This window comes from Magallana gigas, chromosome 2 (genome assembly GCF_963853765.1).
Source record: "Magallana gigas chromosome 2, xbMagGiga1.1, whole genome shotgun sequence".
In the NCBI taxonomy this organism is placed as follows: Eukaryota; Metazoa; Mollusca; class Bivalvia; order Ostreida; family Ostreidae; genus Magallana; species Magallana gigas.
The window spans coordinates 19836406-19855118 of NC_088854.1; the positions used below are offsets into that span (position 1 = coordinate 19836406).

The window sequence follows — 18713 nt, forward strand, 5'->3', positions numbered from 1 at the left end:
CAATCTGTTTGAATTCCCATGGGTACTAGTTTCGTCCCATTGTTAGCAGACCTATTTTTGTATTCATATGAAGCAGAATTTATTCAAAAACTTGTACGTGAAAAAATAAAACGCTCACTGTGGTCTTCAACTCAGCATTCAGGTATATTGACAATCAGTTGTCATATCAGTTGCTACTTCCATACTTACATCGACTCGATATATTCCAGTGATTTTGAAACAAAAGATACCACAGAGTTTGCGTCACCTGTTTCATAATTGGATATTTTACTGGAATGTAAAAGGGCATTGATGGTAACCTAACAACAAAACTTCACGATAAACGTGATGACTTCAATTTTTCTATAGTCATGCAACTTTCCTTACTTATTATGAACAGTTTCTAAGGCGAGGCAAGCTACTGACAAATAAGTTGATAAAACAGGACTATCAACAGTCTCGTTTGAAGTCATCTTTTCGTAAGTTCTATGGTCGATACAACGACCTTGTCAGCAAATACAATCATCCACTGGGTTGCAGGCTGACTGACGTTTTTCATACTTATTGTTAGGCCATAATCAATAACCTGTCAACGGATGATTTTTTCCCGTTTTTCTCGATTACGACAAACAGCAACCGATGGATGCGACCGGTCAGAAGAGGATGCTCACTCCTCCATTGTACCTGACACTACCTCTGTTCCGTGTTTGCTCTGCTCTTGTACTTTTCCTTTGAACATTGTTCGTTAACACCACATGTCATTTCTTAGGTATAAAGAAATTAGTCTACATTTTCCTGTATTGTTATTTTTAGCGTAACATTGAGATGTTTGAACAGATTGCATCGAGTGTTAATAATTAAATTCTCATGTTTTTCATATATAAATATATGGTGTTTATCTGTTCATTTTTAAACGGAGGCTGTATAACTCCGTATATTGTGTTTGTCTTGCCCGTGACGTCAAATAATGAGGATTTCTTAAGCACCATCTAGCGGTGGACGAAATCATGAATAATTATGAGATTCAATGAATAAACATTGTGTGCTTCTTTGTCTCCGTCGTATATCGTTCGGGTATTATCAATCAATCTCCCGCGGAGACGTATCTTTCTTAACAGCTGCAACCCCCCCCCCCCCACCCCCCCCGGCAAGTGATTTGGGAAGTCACTATGTTTTTGCTGATAATTCTGTCGCGCGTGAATTTTTTTTAACAAAAGAACTGAAGCAAACAATTGCCATAATATATATCATTAACACTGGTACTATATTACTGAACTTGAGTTCTCTGGAAATTCAAAATAAATAGCAAAAATTAAGCTCATTTGTTTATTGTGTTCATAGTCTTAACGAGAGAGAGAGAGAGAGAGAGAGAGAGAGAGAGAGAGAGAGAGAGAGAGAGAGAGAGATATTTGTTAAGAAAAAAGAAGTATACGAATTAAATTCAAAAACACAGTATATCAATCTTTACATCAAACATCACAAACAGTGTATAATACTTTTTTGTTATGCATACTTCTTTTCTTACTTGATATGAAAACTATAAGAACGAAACTTTATTCCCTTATCTTGGAAGGAACACGTGGTGCATCTCGCGCGTTGATTTGATTAACAGGGGTAACACGTGGCTAAACCTGCATGCTATATTCAATCACAGTGTACTATATTCTTTTGTACTAATTGTATGAATACATAATATTATAATTAGTGTATTTCAAATGAATGTAAAATACGCCTTAAACGCTCTCTCTCTCTCTCTCTCTCTCTCTCTCTCTCTCTCTCTCTCTCTCTCTCTCTCATAACGATCATAATAAGAGAATATCTGGATCGACGACACTCGTTAATCAAGAAACCCCTTCTGTATGATAGAAGGGGGGGGGGGGTGTTGTACGGTTAGACGAAGTAGTTTGCAATTTAGAGGTTATCTTTTGACTTGAACGGTGTGAAAACTTCTTGGACATGCCGTTTTCTACCTTGGGTTTGCAAATCATTAAACACAGGAAATAATATAGACTTAAACTAAATATACGGAAGAAAAGAAATGTGTACATAAATAGTTTGCATTGTATTTTTCGAGTAATTCGAGTTGTATGCATTTAATAACATGTGCAGTTTCCCATGTTGTTTTGTGATGCAATATATTTTCCTCCTTCCTTTTTTGGTAAATAATAAACACATTTAAGTAGTAATATAACAAGCTTATAAGGTTTAGATAAGAGAACAACACTAATTATTTTAATATTATCTACCTAACTCTGGTGTCAGCTTGAAAAATATCCTCGCGACCTTAAATTGCCATAATACTAAACCGCTTTGCGAATATTCTAACATGATATGCGGTAAGCGCGCTGTTTTTTCTTAAATAAAAAAAAAAATCATATATTGTCATTAGTTTAACTTCCTCCGAAATGATGCCTCCGTCTGTCAGTACTTCCAGTACTTTGATTTGAACAGTGAGACGTTCGCATACCATAAACACATCTGGGAAAAAAATATGACCTTACAATTTATTAACGATCCAAACTTTTTCTACACGATCTATGCAGCCGGCATGGACAATACAAGGTCCAGTCTCCAACTGATGATCAATGTGAATAACGATCACTTTATAGGCAAGACATACATTAGTGATTAAAGAGAGTTACTCTTGGCATAACAGATAAATAATTAAAAGGATTACTCAGGATTAAGTATCATTGTAAAAGCACCACATCACTTAGAAATACCCTTGCATGCATACCCTCATCCTATGTATTGATTTTCATAAAAAGCAGTAGTTTGAAATCTATCACCTAATATTATGAAACCTGTGGCAATTTCCTAGTGTCAATTTTCACACATATTTGAAAACATGTATCACCAACACTAAAAATTGACTTATTTTGAAAATTGGATGAATTGTAGCATTTTAGAGACAAAAATACATGGCATCCTGCATGTGATTTCATTTCAAAAGTAGTTATTATAGCAGGGCCCGGTTTTTCGAAAGGTGGTTAAATTTAACACCGTGTTAAGGATAACGACGTGTTAAATCCTAATCAAGTGATTAGCTAACGCAGTGGTTAAATTCTGTTGATCAAAAGCAATTTAACACATTGGTTAGCTAACACTGTGTTAACTGAGTTAACCACTTGGTAATCACTTGGTTACCCATAATTCATTTCTACTTCCTATATATATGAAGAAAAAAGAAGATTTTGCTTACAAATTTCAATAAGTTTGAATTAAGTGAAATATTATTAATATAATTATATGTTGAACATCTATATCATTTCCAGGGTTCCATCCTATATAGTATGCAATTTTCCAAATCTTTTCTTTTCTTGTTGTCTATATATAACACCGTTAAAGTACAATGTAATAGTTTCAAAATAGTTTCAAAATACCATTATAAATTCCTTTCAATGTGTAAATTAATTAGGTACATGTATCATAAAATACAGTTCAAAGGCTCAACCAATTTTCTGATTAATTTATAGGGTTTAACTTACACTAACATTCTATGAAAAGACATTTTGTCTTGGAATAAGAAAGCTTATGCAATTTTGAGAAAAAGTATACCGCATATTGCCAATTTCATTGAGGTTTGAGAAATATATGGTCATTTAAGTGAACCCACCATTTCCACTTTACTCTATTTAACATAGATTCATATGGTTCTTCTTCAGCAAAACATCTTTACTTAATCTTTAAGAGGTCAATTGTTGTTCAACCTCTTTTAATAGGAAACCTTATTCAATACTGCATGTATCTACATGATATTATCATTATAAAAGCACCACATCGCTTAGAAATACCCTTGCATGTATACCCTCCTCCTATGTATTGATTTTCATAAAAAGCAGTGGTTAAATTGAAATCTTTCACCTAATATTATGAAACTTGTGGCAATTTCCTAGTGTCAATTCTCACACATATTTGAAAACATGTATCACCGACACTAAAAATTGACCTATTTTGAAAATTGGATGAATTGTAGCATTTTAGAGAAAAACATACATGGTGTCTTGCATGTGAGTTCATTTCAAAAGTAGTTATTATATAGCAGATGTTATTTTAATTCATGTAAAATGTACATTTTCATATCCTAAATGTAATTTAAATTGAGACAATTGGAAGGAATGGGTGAGTTTTAATTCACCTATGTAAATATATGTGTAAAATTTCACCTTTGGACAGGAAGGAGTTAAAAACTTTTTTTTTTACATTTTGTATTCAATGACAACTGCATTTGTCTCCATGTAAACTTGAAGAAAAATATGCCTTTAATAAAAGGGTAATTATATCAGAGGCTTACTAGTATTAATGCATATTTTTATACAAGGACATTATAGACAAAAACATACAAAATAAATGTATTAAATATTTAATCAAACATGGGTAATTAAGGACAACAATTTGTCATTAAAAACACAATATAACATTGATACACCTAAAAGCTTTGAAAAACTGAGTCATCTTTATGTAAATTCTGTGTATACTTAATGTTTATTTATTCGTTATTTCATATTTGGATGAAAATCTCTATTATATCATAAAAGTACAAATATAAATTCATCAACATACTGTTTTATATATGAGAGAGAGAGAGAGAGAGAGACAGAGAGAGAGAGAGAGAGTGCAAATGTTTACATTTGCATTGTTTTACCTACTTTAATAATTATCATTTCCAGTTTATGGTACTTTAAACAATTTCATAATAAAAACATGTTAGACATGTTAATAGCAGAGAGAGAGAGAGAGAGAGAGAGAGAGAGAGAGAGAGAGAGAGAGAGAGAAATTCAATTTTTTTTTGGCTATTGTGTAATAAATTAGGATGTAGACATTAGATTAAATGTCACAATAATTGTTCTCCTTCTCTTGGTGCATGGTGTTTGAGGCTTAGAGGTTGGTTAATTGTTGTCAGATACTCATCTTTCTCAGTCTCTCCAAGTCCTCTTCAAATAAACAATGCAGGCATGCAGTTATATTCCTGTATCATGCAAATATGTGAATTAAAAAGGATAAAATGTATACAAAAAGACAACAATTGTGAAATAAAGACAAATATAGTCATAGTTTGGGACTAAACTTCACATTCACCTTAAATTTTTAACAGTTCTGATTACAAAATTTGTTTAAAATGGACACTTCAGAAAACATGTACTGATTTATGTATACATGTATGTACCCTGTTGTATGCATATGAGTCTAATATGAGTTACATGCATATACATGTAAAGATGATGATTTTGGTTTAGCAAAGCAGTTCGCATCCAGGTGACATTAAACTCTTAATAATTCAGTAATTGAGACTAATCCGGTTTGTCGATTGAGAGTACAGTAAATGTAATAATACTTCCCATGAAATTTTCAGTTAATGTTAATATATTTAGTCTTAAAGCATATAAATGCTCTGTTATAAATTTTTTGTGAAATATCATGATATTTGAAAAATTGTCACTTCAACTGAAAATACCCAACCTTCAGTGAAAAAAAAGAAGAAATAGAATCACACCTTTTGCAAACAAAAGAACCTCTCAATTTCACTTCTGATCTTGGAATGCATGTTTGATTAAATTTCTCCTTGGCTGCAGTTTGTGGGCCTCATGAGATATGGCTTTGGGAGAATTAGGTACCAAGCACAGCAAGTGTCACCCAGTAGAACATTCCATGTTCTTATTCTTCCAATACTTTAAATAAATAATTTTTAAAATGTATTTAAAATACAGAACAACAGATTTTTTTAAATCATAAAGATATATACTTAAAACAAGTCAGAAATGCATTTCTTAATGTAAAATACATTTGAAATAGATAAACTTCAAAAAATATTTGCATCATGATTGGGATCTGCCCAGTGAAAAGAAATTAATAAGGTCAAATTTAGATATCACTAATTTAATTAAATCAATATACATGTAACTATATGGAGTTTTAAAAATTAAATGCTTCAAAAATTTAAAATGCAGTTATTCTTAAAAAAAGTAATTTAAAAAAGGAAGATATAATATAAAATACATGCACATAAAAATCATAACAATATTGCTCCAATCAGATATAATTTTAGTATCCTTTCATTGCTTGACTGTGCATAACATTTATTTAGACTATAGGCGTTTTAGAAATAATTTTGATCCACCACTTGCTATTTGTCAAAAGGGAGATAAATCTTAATATGCAGTAACAACATTGAAAAAAAATATGCTAACATGTTCACTCAATATTTATTTATCAATTAAGGAGCTGATAATTCCTTTCTCATTAATGTTTTAAAAATTCAAGGAAAAAATTGTACAATGTTTTTGTACTTATAGTACCCATTTCACTAATAATTTTGGAAATTTTTGTTAAATGTCTTATGTGACAACAACAATATAATCAATGTGAAGGTCAAATAAAGAAAAAAAGTACCTTTTACTGCTGTCAACAATGCAGCCTCCTCAAATGAAGGGATCCTTCAACATAGGGGGTATGAACCATGTGCAAAATCCTTCTTCCACAAATATATCACATAGATCACTGCAACTTTTCATGTCAAGCCGGTTGCTTTTCCGTATCTAATATCGTATGTAAGATTTTTTAAACTTTAAAATTTCTGGAAAATGCTTCTTATACCAATTTTTTGAGTTGAAGTGGCAAAATCATTACACTGGCGGCCATATTTAATCACTGTGTTAAATCTTAACCAAGGTACTGGGGGTGGATTAAAGTTAACACAGAGTTAACACATGGTTAAACCCTAACACACTTTCGAAAAACACGTAACCATTTCGTTAACTTTAACACCGAGTTTAACACAGAGTTAACACGGTGTTAGAGTTAACCACCTTTCGAAAAACCGGGCCCAGATGTTATTTTAATTCATGGCCAGGCTATAATTACATGTACGATGCATAATACCGGATGTTGACTGAACAACCGTCGAAAACCTCAGCACAAATAAAGTTTCAACTAAAAAGAGAACGTAGAATATACAGCATACCATTTAGTCAATTTAAGTATACATCTGGGCCCGGTTTTTCGAAAGGTGGTTAAATTTAACACTGTGTTAAGGATAACGACGTGTTAAATCCTAATCAAGTGATTAGCTAACGCAGTAGTTAAATTCTGTTGATCAAAAGCAATTTAATGCATTGGTTAGCTAACACTGTGTTAACTGAGTTAACCACTTGGTAATCACTTGGTTACCCATCATTCTTTTTTACTGCCTATATATGAAGAAAAAGGATTTTGCTTTGAGATTTCAATAAGTTTGAATTTAGTGAATTATTAATAATTATATGTTGAACATCTATATCATTTTCAGGGTTCCATCCTATAAAGTCTGCAAGTTTTCAAAACCTTTCTTTTCTTGTTGTCTATATAACACTGTTAAAGTACAATGTAATAGCTTCAAAATACCATTATAAATTCCTTTCAATATGTAAATAAATGAGGTACATGTATAATAAAACAGTCCAAAAATGTTTCTAATTAATTTATAGGGTTTACCTTACACTAACATTCTATGAAAAGACATCCTGTCTTAGAATAAGAAAGCTTATGCAATTCTGAAAAAAAGTATACCCCATATTGCCAATTCCATTGAGGTTTAAGAAATATATGGTCATTTAGGTGAACCCACCATTTCCACTTTACTCTATTTAACATAGATTCATATGGTTCTTCTTCAGCAAAACATCTTTACTTTTAGAGGTCAATTGTTGTTTAAACTCTTTTAATAAGAAACCTTTTTCAGTACTGCATGTATCTACATGATATTATCATTATTAAAGCACCACATCACTTAGAAATACCCTTGCATGTATACCCTCCTCCTATGTATTGATTTTCATTAAAAGCAGTGGTTTGAACTCTTTCACTGACTTAATATTATGAAACTTGTGGCAATTTCCTTGTATCAGTTTTCAGACATATCTAAAAACAAGTATCACAGACACTAAAAATTGACCTATTTTGATAAATTGGATGAATTGTAGCATTTTTAGTGACAAATATACATGCCGTCCTGCATGTAATTTCTTGTTTTTATTAAAAAGTAAGCTTAACAATCATATTTAATGAAAATCTTTTTTATTCTGGTTTCTAATTCTACTCCCTTTTCAACCATGATAAAAAAATTAAGACCTACCGGTGTGATGCCAGCCTTTAATCAAAATAAAAATAAAATTCAAACACACCCGGGTAGCTGGAGACGGATAAGAAATCCACAAAAAATGTTCAAATTTTACATGTTTTTCTACTTACAGTAAAACACGGTTATAGCGAACATGCATATAATGAATTGACGCTTATTGCGAAGTGAATTTCATTCCCCAAGTCTCTATATCATGTTGTAAACTTGACTGATATATATATATAACGAATTACGCTTATAACGAAGTTAAATTGGCCGTCCCTGGGACTTCGTTATAAGCGTGTTTTACTGTATTTGATGCATAAGTACAACACAAAGATAAAAATAGTGTTGCTTCTTGTTCATTTCAAAAGTAGTTATTTTAGCAGATGTTATTTTAATTTATGTAAAATGTACATTTACATATCCTACTAGAATGTAAATTGAGACAATTGGAAGGAGTGGGTGATTTTTCAACTACGTAAATATATATAAAATTTCACCTTTGGACAGGAAGGAGCTAAAAACTTGATTTTTTACATTTTGTATTCAATGATAATTGCTTTGTCTCAATGTAAACTTAATTTGAGAGAGAAATATGCCTTAAATAAAAGGGTAACTATAACAGAGGCTTACTAGTATTAATGCATATTTTTATACAAGGACATTATAGAAAAAACATACAAAATGAATGTATTAAATATTTAGATTAACATGGTAATTAAAGACTACTATTTGTCATTAAAAAAACCCACAACAATATAACATTTACACCTAAAAACTGTGATAAACAAAAATTAAGTCATCTATATGTAACATTTTGTATATACTTTAGTTTATTTATTTGGTATTTCATATTTGAATGAAATAATCTCAACTCTTATATTATAAAAGTACAAATTATAAAGTAACCAACATACTGTTTTACAGGAGAGAGAGAGAGAGAGAGAGAGAGAGAGAGAGAGAGAGAGAGAGAGAGTGCAAAGGTTTACATTCGTATTGATTTACATACTTTAATGATTATCATTTCCAGTTTATGGTACTTTAAACAATTTCATGATAAGAACATGTTAGACATGTTAATAGCCCACTTTTTTGCAAAGTTAGACCTAACCATTAGGCACATAGGAGGGTCCAGCCCCCCCCCCCTCCCCCCCCCCCCCCCCCCCCCCCCACGCACTTTTCTTGCAGCAAACATAATAGTTCCTAAATTAACCTTAAAAGATTGAAATATTAATAGCGATATTGAAAATTGGAGTCATTGATATATACTAGCTCCTCCCCCCCCCCCCCCCCCCCACACACACACGCATTAGGATTTTCATGATTTTGGGAAATAAGGTTTTTTGTTGTTGTTTTTTGTTTTTGTTTTTTTGCTTGTCAAGATTTTTGATGATTAGCCTAGCCCCCCCCCCCCCCACTTTCAATTTGTTTCCCTTTTAGGTTAACCTTTTACTGGAAAAAATATAGGACAATGTATGTTTGAAACATTCTCCCCGAGACTAAGGATTAACTACCCTATAATAGATGTGTTCCATTCCATAAACACATTTTAAACAAATATCTCATACACTGCCAGTTTCCATGTACTATCCATGTCCTCCTCATGTGCAGATGGGAGTTTAGACTTAGAGGGAAAATGTTAAAGTCCTATCTGATTCAAAATTTTAAGTTTTTTGGTCAATCTTCATTTCTAATAAGCACAATTTCTCTGCATTGGAAAAGTGATCAAGATGACACGTACTTTACATTCACCATTTATTACACATCATCAAAATTTATTCCTAAAAAATGACATCACATTCCAATCAACACTAAATAGCTGGCAGGTCTCTTCATTAATCCTAAAGGGAACTGTGTCTATCAAATTATACAATTTAATCTTTAAAAACTCATCTAAATAAGATGAATAACACAAATCGACTATCAAATATCATTATATTTTATCACATTGAATTGTATGTTAGGGATCATTTAATTAATGGCTTTTTTCTTATAAACGACATGCAAAAACCCATTTTGAATTTATATTTTAGCAATGAGTGGTTTGCAGGCGATTAACTACACACAGAGTGTTGCATTCTATGAACACATTTTGGAAACTCTCTCATACACTGCCTATTGCCATTCACTAGCCGTGTGCTCACGTGCAGATGGGAGCTTGGAGGGAAAATGTTCAAGTCCTATGGGATTCAACGTTTTCAGTTTTTTTGGTCAAATCCTTCAGATTCTTTATTTCTTATAAGCACAATTTCTCCTCATTGGAAAAGTGATTAAGATAACATTTTACATTTACCAATCATTACACCTCATCAAAATTTATTCCTCTAAATCAGATACCAATCAAAGGAAATTGTGTCTATCATGTAATAAGATTTAATCACTACAAACTCATCAGAATATGGAGAGATGAATTTCACAAAGTGACTATAAAAATATCATATTTTATCACATTGTATTGCGTGTAAAGGATCATTCTCTCTTGTTTTTTTTTCATATAAATGACATGCAAAAATTAATCCCATTTTGTGTTCCTGTTTAAGCGATGAATGGTTTTCAGGCGATTAACTATAACCCAGAGTGTTCAATTCCATGGACACATCTTGGTGGAAACTACATGTATCTACTGACTCTTTCAATGCTATATCTGTGTGCTCATGTGCAGATGGGAAATGATCAAGTCCTATCTGATTCAACATTTAGAGTTTTGGGGTAATTCTTTCATATTTCTTATTTCTAATAAGCACTATTCCTCTGCTATTGGAAAAGTGATCAAGAAGACACTTTACATTCATCAATCATTACACATCATCAACATTTATTCATCAAAATCACATACCACATTGTGATCAACACTAAATAGCTGGCATGTCTCTTCATTATAATCCTAAAGGGAACTGTGTTTATCAAATTATGGGATTTAATCATTACAAACCCATTACAATAAGATGAATTTTTCAAATCACCAATAAAAAAGGTAATGTTTTAACATATAAGATTGAATGTTAAGGATCAATTTCTAATGTTTTTTTCAAATATTGAATGGCATAACAGATCTCATCTTGAATTCAAATTTTAACAATGACTAGTTTTGGGCTATTAACTACCCTAGGTGTATTCCATTCCATAAACACATTGTAGAAAATATCTCATACTCTGCCTGTTTCCATGCACTATCCATGCATGTGCTCAGAGAGAGAGAGAGAGAGAGAGAGAGAGAGAGAGAGAGAGAGAACAAACTAGAAAGAGATAGAATTAACAAACGAGAGAGAGAGAGAGAGAGAGAGGGGGTATACATGCACTTCAATTAATAAAAATAATGAGATAAACAGTGATAAATTAGGTTATATTTTGACCCTTTGATTCTGTTTAGGTGTGTTTATAAACCTGAATGGTACTTCTTTATTTTTTTAGTTTCTTAATGAAATATTAATCCGAGATTCCATGTGACCTTGATTGCTAATTTAATTCAGTCAGGAGAAATCAATTGCAGATTAATTAATGGCTATATATTTTATTCATTTTTCATTAGATATATGTACTACATCATTATTTTTTTTTAACTTGATCCTTTGTCATATTTTACAATACCAGGTAGTTTTCTTTGAACTTTCATTTTATTGTAAACAGATCTATTTTATAATGTAACATTACATTTCTTTATGTTAGCTAGCTGAATAAATTTGGAGATGGGGGGGGGGGGGTGGGGGGTGGTCCACGAACTCTCTGGTGTCGATAGCAAGCCTAGTTGGGGAGTTAAAACCACATTGGAATGTCGTGCCAGAGCTGAGTCAGATTAGAAATATGATACTCCGCTGAAACACATATGCAGCGTTTATCAAGTCTGGGACAGAAAAACGAATGAAGAAAAGGGGCCCCAAGAGAGGATGAGGTTAAATTAAAAATCACATGAAATAAAAAAATATATAGAGAGAGCTAGAGATCAAATCAGACAGAATAGATTAAAAAAAGTCATTTAAAGCTTTTTTTACACAGGGTTAAGACATAACAGACATGCACACACAGAGAGCGGAGAGAGAGAGAGAGAGAGAGAGAGAGAGAGAGAGAGAGAGAGAGATTAAGACAATTGTATATAAAAAAGGGAGAGATATATACAGAGTGAGAAAGAGAGAATGAGAAAGAAAGGGGAATAAAATAAGTGATAGAAAGTTAAAAAATACAGATACAGATAAAACATGGACAGAAACATCTCTCAAAGAAAAAGACATTTAGCAAGAATACAATGGAGAGAGAGAGAGAAAGAGAGAGAGAGAGAGAGAGACAGACAGACAGACAGACAGTGAGAGATATTGATTGGAGACAAAAAAGGCTCAAAAAGAGAGATAGAGGGATAGAGAATGAAACAGAGAGAGAAAGAGAGAGAGGGAAAGAGAGAGAGATAAGAGGGAGAAAGAGAGAGAATTTAGAGAAATAGAAAAAAAATATGAAAGACAGAAAGATCAAACAGATGAAGAGCAGATAGAGAGAGGTTTTTATATGTATATACATAAGGAGAGAGACGCAGACAGTGAGACGGAGGCAGAGAGAGAGAGAGAGAGAGAGAGAGAGAGTAAATGAGAGATTGATTGGAGGCCAAAAATGCAGAGACAGAGGGAAAGAGAAAGAAACAGAGAGATAGAGAAAGATAGAGGGAGAAAGAGAGAGAGAGATTATAGAAATAGGAAAAATATGAAAAACAGAGAGACAGAGAGATCAAACAGATGCAGAGCAGTAGAAAAAATAGAGAGAGGTTTTAAGATAAATGTATATACATAAGGAGAGAGACAGCTTATCATTACAAACAGGGGGTTCAATTCATGCCTAATTTTAATCAAAATTTACATTACATGATATTGAATACATTGATATACTTATGAAATAATAAAAAAACAAGTTCTGGATAGATGTATTTAAAGCATGGGTTGACCTGCATAATACAATAAAGTCTGGTGTAGCTGCAGACTCACCATTATTTTATAACCCTTTGATCCATATTGGAGGGAAATCTTTTTTTAATAAACAGCTACTATTTGACAATAATATTTGATTTTAGTCTAGATATATCAATGATATCATGGAAGAAGATGGTACTTTTTTTAGTTTTGATAAGTATTGTGATATGTATACAGATGTAAAGGTCAACTTTTGAGAATATGCAAGCATAATCCATGCTATGAAGACATACATTAGACATACATACATAAACCTGCTTATTAGAGAAAACATTATACAGTTATGAAATGTAAAAAGTCAAAGTTCTTCTATGATATTTTACTCAGTAATATCTCTGTGACAACAGGTAAAAGAAGGTGCCTGGAATGAATTATTGAATATAGAGGACATGGAGTGGAAAATAATCAATAAACTACCTTAAGTTTCATAACAACAAAATTAAGACTGTAAACTTCAATGGTTCTAATACATGTACAGAATAATTGACAAAATTTTAGCAACAAACCTTTTTTTTTTCAAAATTAAAAAAGTAAACCCTAAAACTTTTGTCACAGAGAAGAGGAAACTATAGAACATATTTACATATATTGTGGAATTGTGAATGTGTTCAATCTTTAATTATTTATTTAGAAAATTTTAAACATTATTTAGAAGAAAAAAATCAATTTTCAGGTTACATTTACCAATAAAATCTTTTATTCTAGGCACCATTGGTAAAAGCAAAAATATATCCTTATTATCTTTTTTCTTTGGTTAAAGTACTATATTTACAAAACAAGATGTGCTGAGAAACAGCTGAGTGTTTTTTATGCAATGTCTTCTTCAAAGCACTTCTATGAAAAAAAACAGAAATTTATTTTTTATAAAAATGGTACAAATGAGAATTTTGATACTGGAATCCAATTTTTACCTCTCTCTCTCTCTTTCTCTCTCTCTCTCTCTCTCTCTCTCAAATATATATGCATTGTATCTCTCAGAGAGAGAGAGAGAGAGAGAGAGAGAGAGATTGAAATTTTATTTTATGTGATGATTGGTTGAGTGGTCACCTCATTTGAAATTCGGGAAAAAAATATTTTTTAGACTACAAAGTAGATATTTAAATATTACATTCAGATTGATAATGAGAAGTTTTTTGGTATGAACCTTTAATTAGATCGGGCTCGTAAACCGGAAGTCTTCAAGAAAACCGTGTCGATGGCGGGGAAGCTGAACGTAGGCGTCGTATAAAAAACTATTGGGCATATTGAATCGAAAAGTAATCCAAGCTGAGGCAATGAAGGTAATAAGTATTTCATAGGCACTACTATGCATGCTTGTATTTATTTTTTGTTTGGTTTGCTTCATAAGGTTTCATTTCTCGATCGAATTTTGCATCTTCAAGTTGATTTCAACTGTTCAATCTTCAATGACGCCACCGGTTCACATGCAGTCTGATATGAGAACCTATTCCGAATCATATCACTATTCCATCGTGTTTTGGGTTACATATTACGAACTTCTTGACAAATTATTTTGGCAAGATGGTGAAGGGTTGATAACAATTCATGTAATTTGAGTTCTTATCACCTGGGTTTTACACTAACTTGGTTTTTTGCTAGCCATGTGGGCTACTAATCTTCATCATTCAAGGGGCCCACATCAAAATTTAGTTGCCCAATCTTTTATTTTAATAAAAGAAAGAAAAATATTTTTAATCTCATTTAATTACATGTATATATAAATTCAAATTCAATTTCTATTTTTCTTAGATTTTCAAACACTTCATTTTCTAAAATCTAACAACTCAGATCAAACACATTTCTTGTTGTTCCTTTACAGCTGTTTTAGTTGATTCATCTCTTTTCTCTTTTGAGAAGTGGACGGGCATAGCCTACATCCACTTCTCTTCGTTAGCCCTCATATTTTGATTCTGGAAAATGTGTTAATGTCGGAACCGAAGACGGTGCTTCTCCCCATGTTTTAACTCCAGTTTCCCTGAGTTTTTGTAACAGACCTATTATTTCTACATTTTAACATTATTTCAGCCATATATCACAAATAATCAACACTTACCCACTGTCAAATCATTTTTGCAATTTAAATTAACCCTAAGGCTGCTGCTTTAATTTTCGCCAAGATGGCCACCACTGCTGAATTAATTAATTACAATTCATGGTAATTGACCATCAAGTTTTAAAATAATATATCTCTGTCAGCAACTATTTATTCAACAGTTACCAAACTTATATTTAAATGCAAGAGAAAATGTTGAAGATTCAATGCAATGCTCATTTTCCTCATTTTACTTGTATTTATCAATCTAGGTACGTTCAAATGTGAAAATCAATTAAAACTAGTAGACTTATTGTTCACGGAACAAGTAGAGGCCTTTCCACCTTTCACAAAGATTAAAAAAAATTCCCAAAAATGTTAATAATTAGAGAAAAATCAATATCCAAGAATTTAAAAAAAAAAAAATTGGTTCCGCACATCCGTATCCATCTGAGAACCCTAAGAATAATAGGCGAGAGTGTTACCACTACGCTATGTCGCTTGTTTCTTGAGTGAAGGTAAAAATTGTTGAGTTGTGTAGTCAATTTGGATGATGATAGAAAGAAGAGATGGAGCATTCTTCTGTCCATCTGAAGTTGATACCCAATGTTGGGAAACCTTTAGAATAGAGAGGGGCTTAGCGATTGGTTGAGAGAACAGTATTTGTTAATCAGTTTATTAATTAAAATCAGTGCTGCTTGTAAACAATGTGGCCAGATACAGTTCAGGTCACAAGTAAAATATATTCTCAAGGACTACAATGCTACAAATAGTGATATTTCTATACAAGTACCCTATTAAGATAGTGTTGATTATGAATTGTGAAAACCATGACCCAAGGACTAATACTAAGGCCCCAAAAGATGTCCAAAGTTTAACATAGACTTATATAATGGGAAAATGATTTTAAACTCTTATTCTTTTTAATAAAAGAAGTATTCAAAAATAAAAAAAAGAAATTTCCATGATAAGTTTATATCATAGTTAAATTATCATTCTGGAAATATGTTTATCGACTAGGTTTTCGGAATTTCGATCCTGACATCAATTACTAACATATCGGGATCCATTGAGTGATCGGGATCAAAAATCATAAATTCAAAAAACTTCAAAAGGTGTGGATCTAAGTTCTTAGGAAGTTTTAATTCACAAACACACAGTTAGGAAAGATAGAGGAACAAAAGATAATAAAGGTTATGGAAAGAAAAGTAGGAATCATTGATAACTATATCAACTATATATAGGCTTTCCATGTTTTTTGAGTTCAGTCTATAAGACAGATGAGAATGCAAAATCTAACATGTCTATGAATGTCCTCACCACACCTGCAATATTTTATTTGATGAATCCATAAAGAATCTTTAAATGATTGAAATACAAAACATAGACAATAGTGAATTATCATCTTTGAATTATTCAATGAATATTTTTCAGTGAAATGGAATTTTTTTTTTTTTTACTGCAAATGGGTATTTTAGAGCTTAAAATTAAGTGCATTTGATGTGTAAAATAACTATGAATACAAACATGCCAATTGGCAAAGATATGATTTTTTCTCCTTTTTAGCTCACCTGAGCTGAAAGCTCAAGTGATGTTTTCTGATCACAGTTTGTCCATCGTCCGTTTGTCTGTCTGTCTGTCCGTCTGTCTGTCCGTCTGTAAACTTTTCACGTTTTAAACTTCTTCTCTAAAACGGCTTATCCAATTTCAACCAAATTTGGCACAAAGCATCCTTATGGAAAGGCAAATATAAATTACAGAAATGAAAGACCTATCTTTATTCAAAGCTGAAAACCTTGAAACTGTAGAAAAAGGGGGGTGCATTTTTAAAAATCTTCTTCTCAAGAACTACTGAGTCAATTCAACGTACTAGTTTAGCATAAATTATCCTTATGGGAAGGAAAATATAAATTGCAAAAATTAAGGGCTAATTCTGTTTCAAATTTGAGTAATTTATGGAAATTTATGGAAATGATAATAAGACAGAGAGAATGAGGGTCAATCAGTTTAACTTCGGGTTTGGTATTCCATATCTCAAAACCCTCTTTGAAACAAAGAAGCGGTCATTTTGAATGTATAAGAAATGGGTCAATCTGACAAAGATGAATTTGGTTGTTGTGGAACAGTTTGCTTGCGAAAGGAATATTTGAAACGTGCAAGATACATTAATGCTGATTTTGTGGAGTAAATTGAGATTAGATATTCCAATGCATTGACATTTTCACCTTTGACGGTGGTTTTAGCTTGTTTTGATTTTCGTTTCGTTTTCATGAATTAGGGTTTGTAACTTAGGGGAACTATCGCCTGTATTTTGTAATTTTTACGTACCAATCAAATATAGACATCGGAAAGTAAGACAGCTGACTGTTACTTGCAGAAAATAAGATACATTAACAGGTATGGTACTTTAACAACTAAAATACAAGTTCTAATGATAATACGGTATGTGTTTTGCGTAATAGTTGATTACTGCAATGTGTTTTAGGCTAGTTAAAAGTATTTTCTCGTCTATTCAGTCTAAACGGAGATTAATTTTGCTGATGAAAATACTAAGTGCGTGTACATGTAGCAGAGACATGAATAATTGTTAGCTCACCTGAGGTGAAATATACAGAAAAATATCTTTAAAAATATTCTTCTCAAAAATCAATCAGCCAAAAAAAAAAGCTGTAACTTTTGTGGAAGCATCCTCAAGTAGTGTAGATTCAAGCTTGTCCAAACCATGATCCCTGGGGGAACGGTGGGGTCCCAATGGGGGATCAAATTTTTAGATACAAATGTATAAAGAAAAATCATTAAAATCTTCTTTTCAAAAACCAGTTAGCCAGATATTTTGAACTGTGGAAGCTTCTTCAGGTAGTGCAGATTCAACTTTTTTCAAATCACGATCCCCGGGGGTAAGGTGGGGCCACAATGGGGGGTCGAAATTTTGACATAGGAATACATAGAGAAAAATCTTCTCAACAAAAACCAGTAGGCCAGAAAACTGTAACTTGTATGGAAGCATCCTCAGGTAGTGTAGATTCAAATTTGTTCAAACCATGATCCCAGCTAGGGGTAGAGTGCGGCCACAATGGGTGGGTCGAATTTTACATAGGAATACATAGCGAAAAATCTTTAAAAAAATTTCTTCTCAAAAACCAATTGGCCCGAAAAGCTGTAACTTGTGATGAAGCATCCTCAGGCAGTGTTGATTCATTCTAGTTTTTTCAAACCATGATTTCAGGGGATAGGGTGGGGCCACCATGCAGGGTCAAATTATGTTGGTGCGTGTAATTCGGTATTATCTCTACGCAATAGTTGATTAATGCAACATGTTCTATTAAGATGTTCAGCAATTTCAATCTAAACGGAGATTATTCTCGCTGCTAGAAATATATTACTAAAGTATATATATGATAAAAAATAAATTGAGTTTTTTCTTTGTTTAAATTCCTATAATTTTACTAACCTGAGAGTCAAGCTTCAAGTTATAAGCAAGATACAGAGCTTTGCGCACAATGCTACTATATGTTTGTACACAAAGCTGAGGTCATTCTTTAGTTTGTTTATATTTTAAATGCAGCTATGCTGAATAGGAAATACCAAGTTTAAAATTCTTAAGTTGAATGTAATACACTCATGTGAACAGAAACATGACTCAAACCAAGCTACG

At 32.3% G+C, this 18713-nt stretch overlaps 2 protein-coding genes across 2 annotated transcripts in view; both read left to right on the forward strand.

The window, feature by feature from the left end:
* Positions 1-18713, forward strand: part of LOC105320441 (dipeptidyl peptidase 2) — a 329741-nt gene that overhangs the window by 55049 nt on the left and 255979 nt on the right. The window lies entirely within an intron of this gene.
* LOC105341878 (uncharacterized) overlaps positions 14191-18713 on the forward strand; it is a 30294-nt gene continuing 25771 nt past the window's right edge. The window contains exon 1 of the transcript XR_010710845.1: positions 14191-14306. The gene's annotated coding sequence lies outside the window, so the exon portion shown is untranslated. The remainder of the gene's footprint in view (positions 14307-18713) is intronic.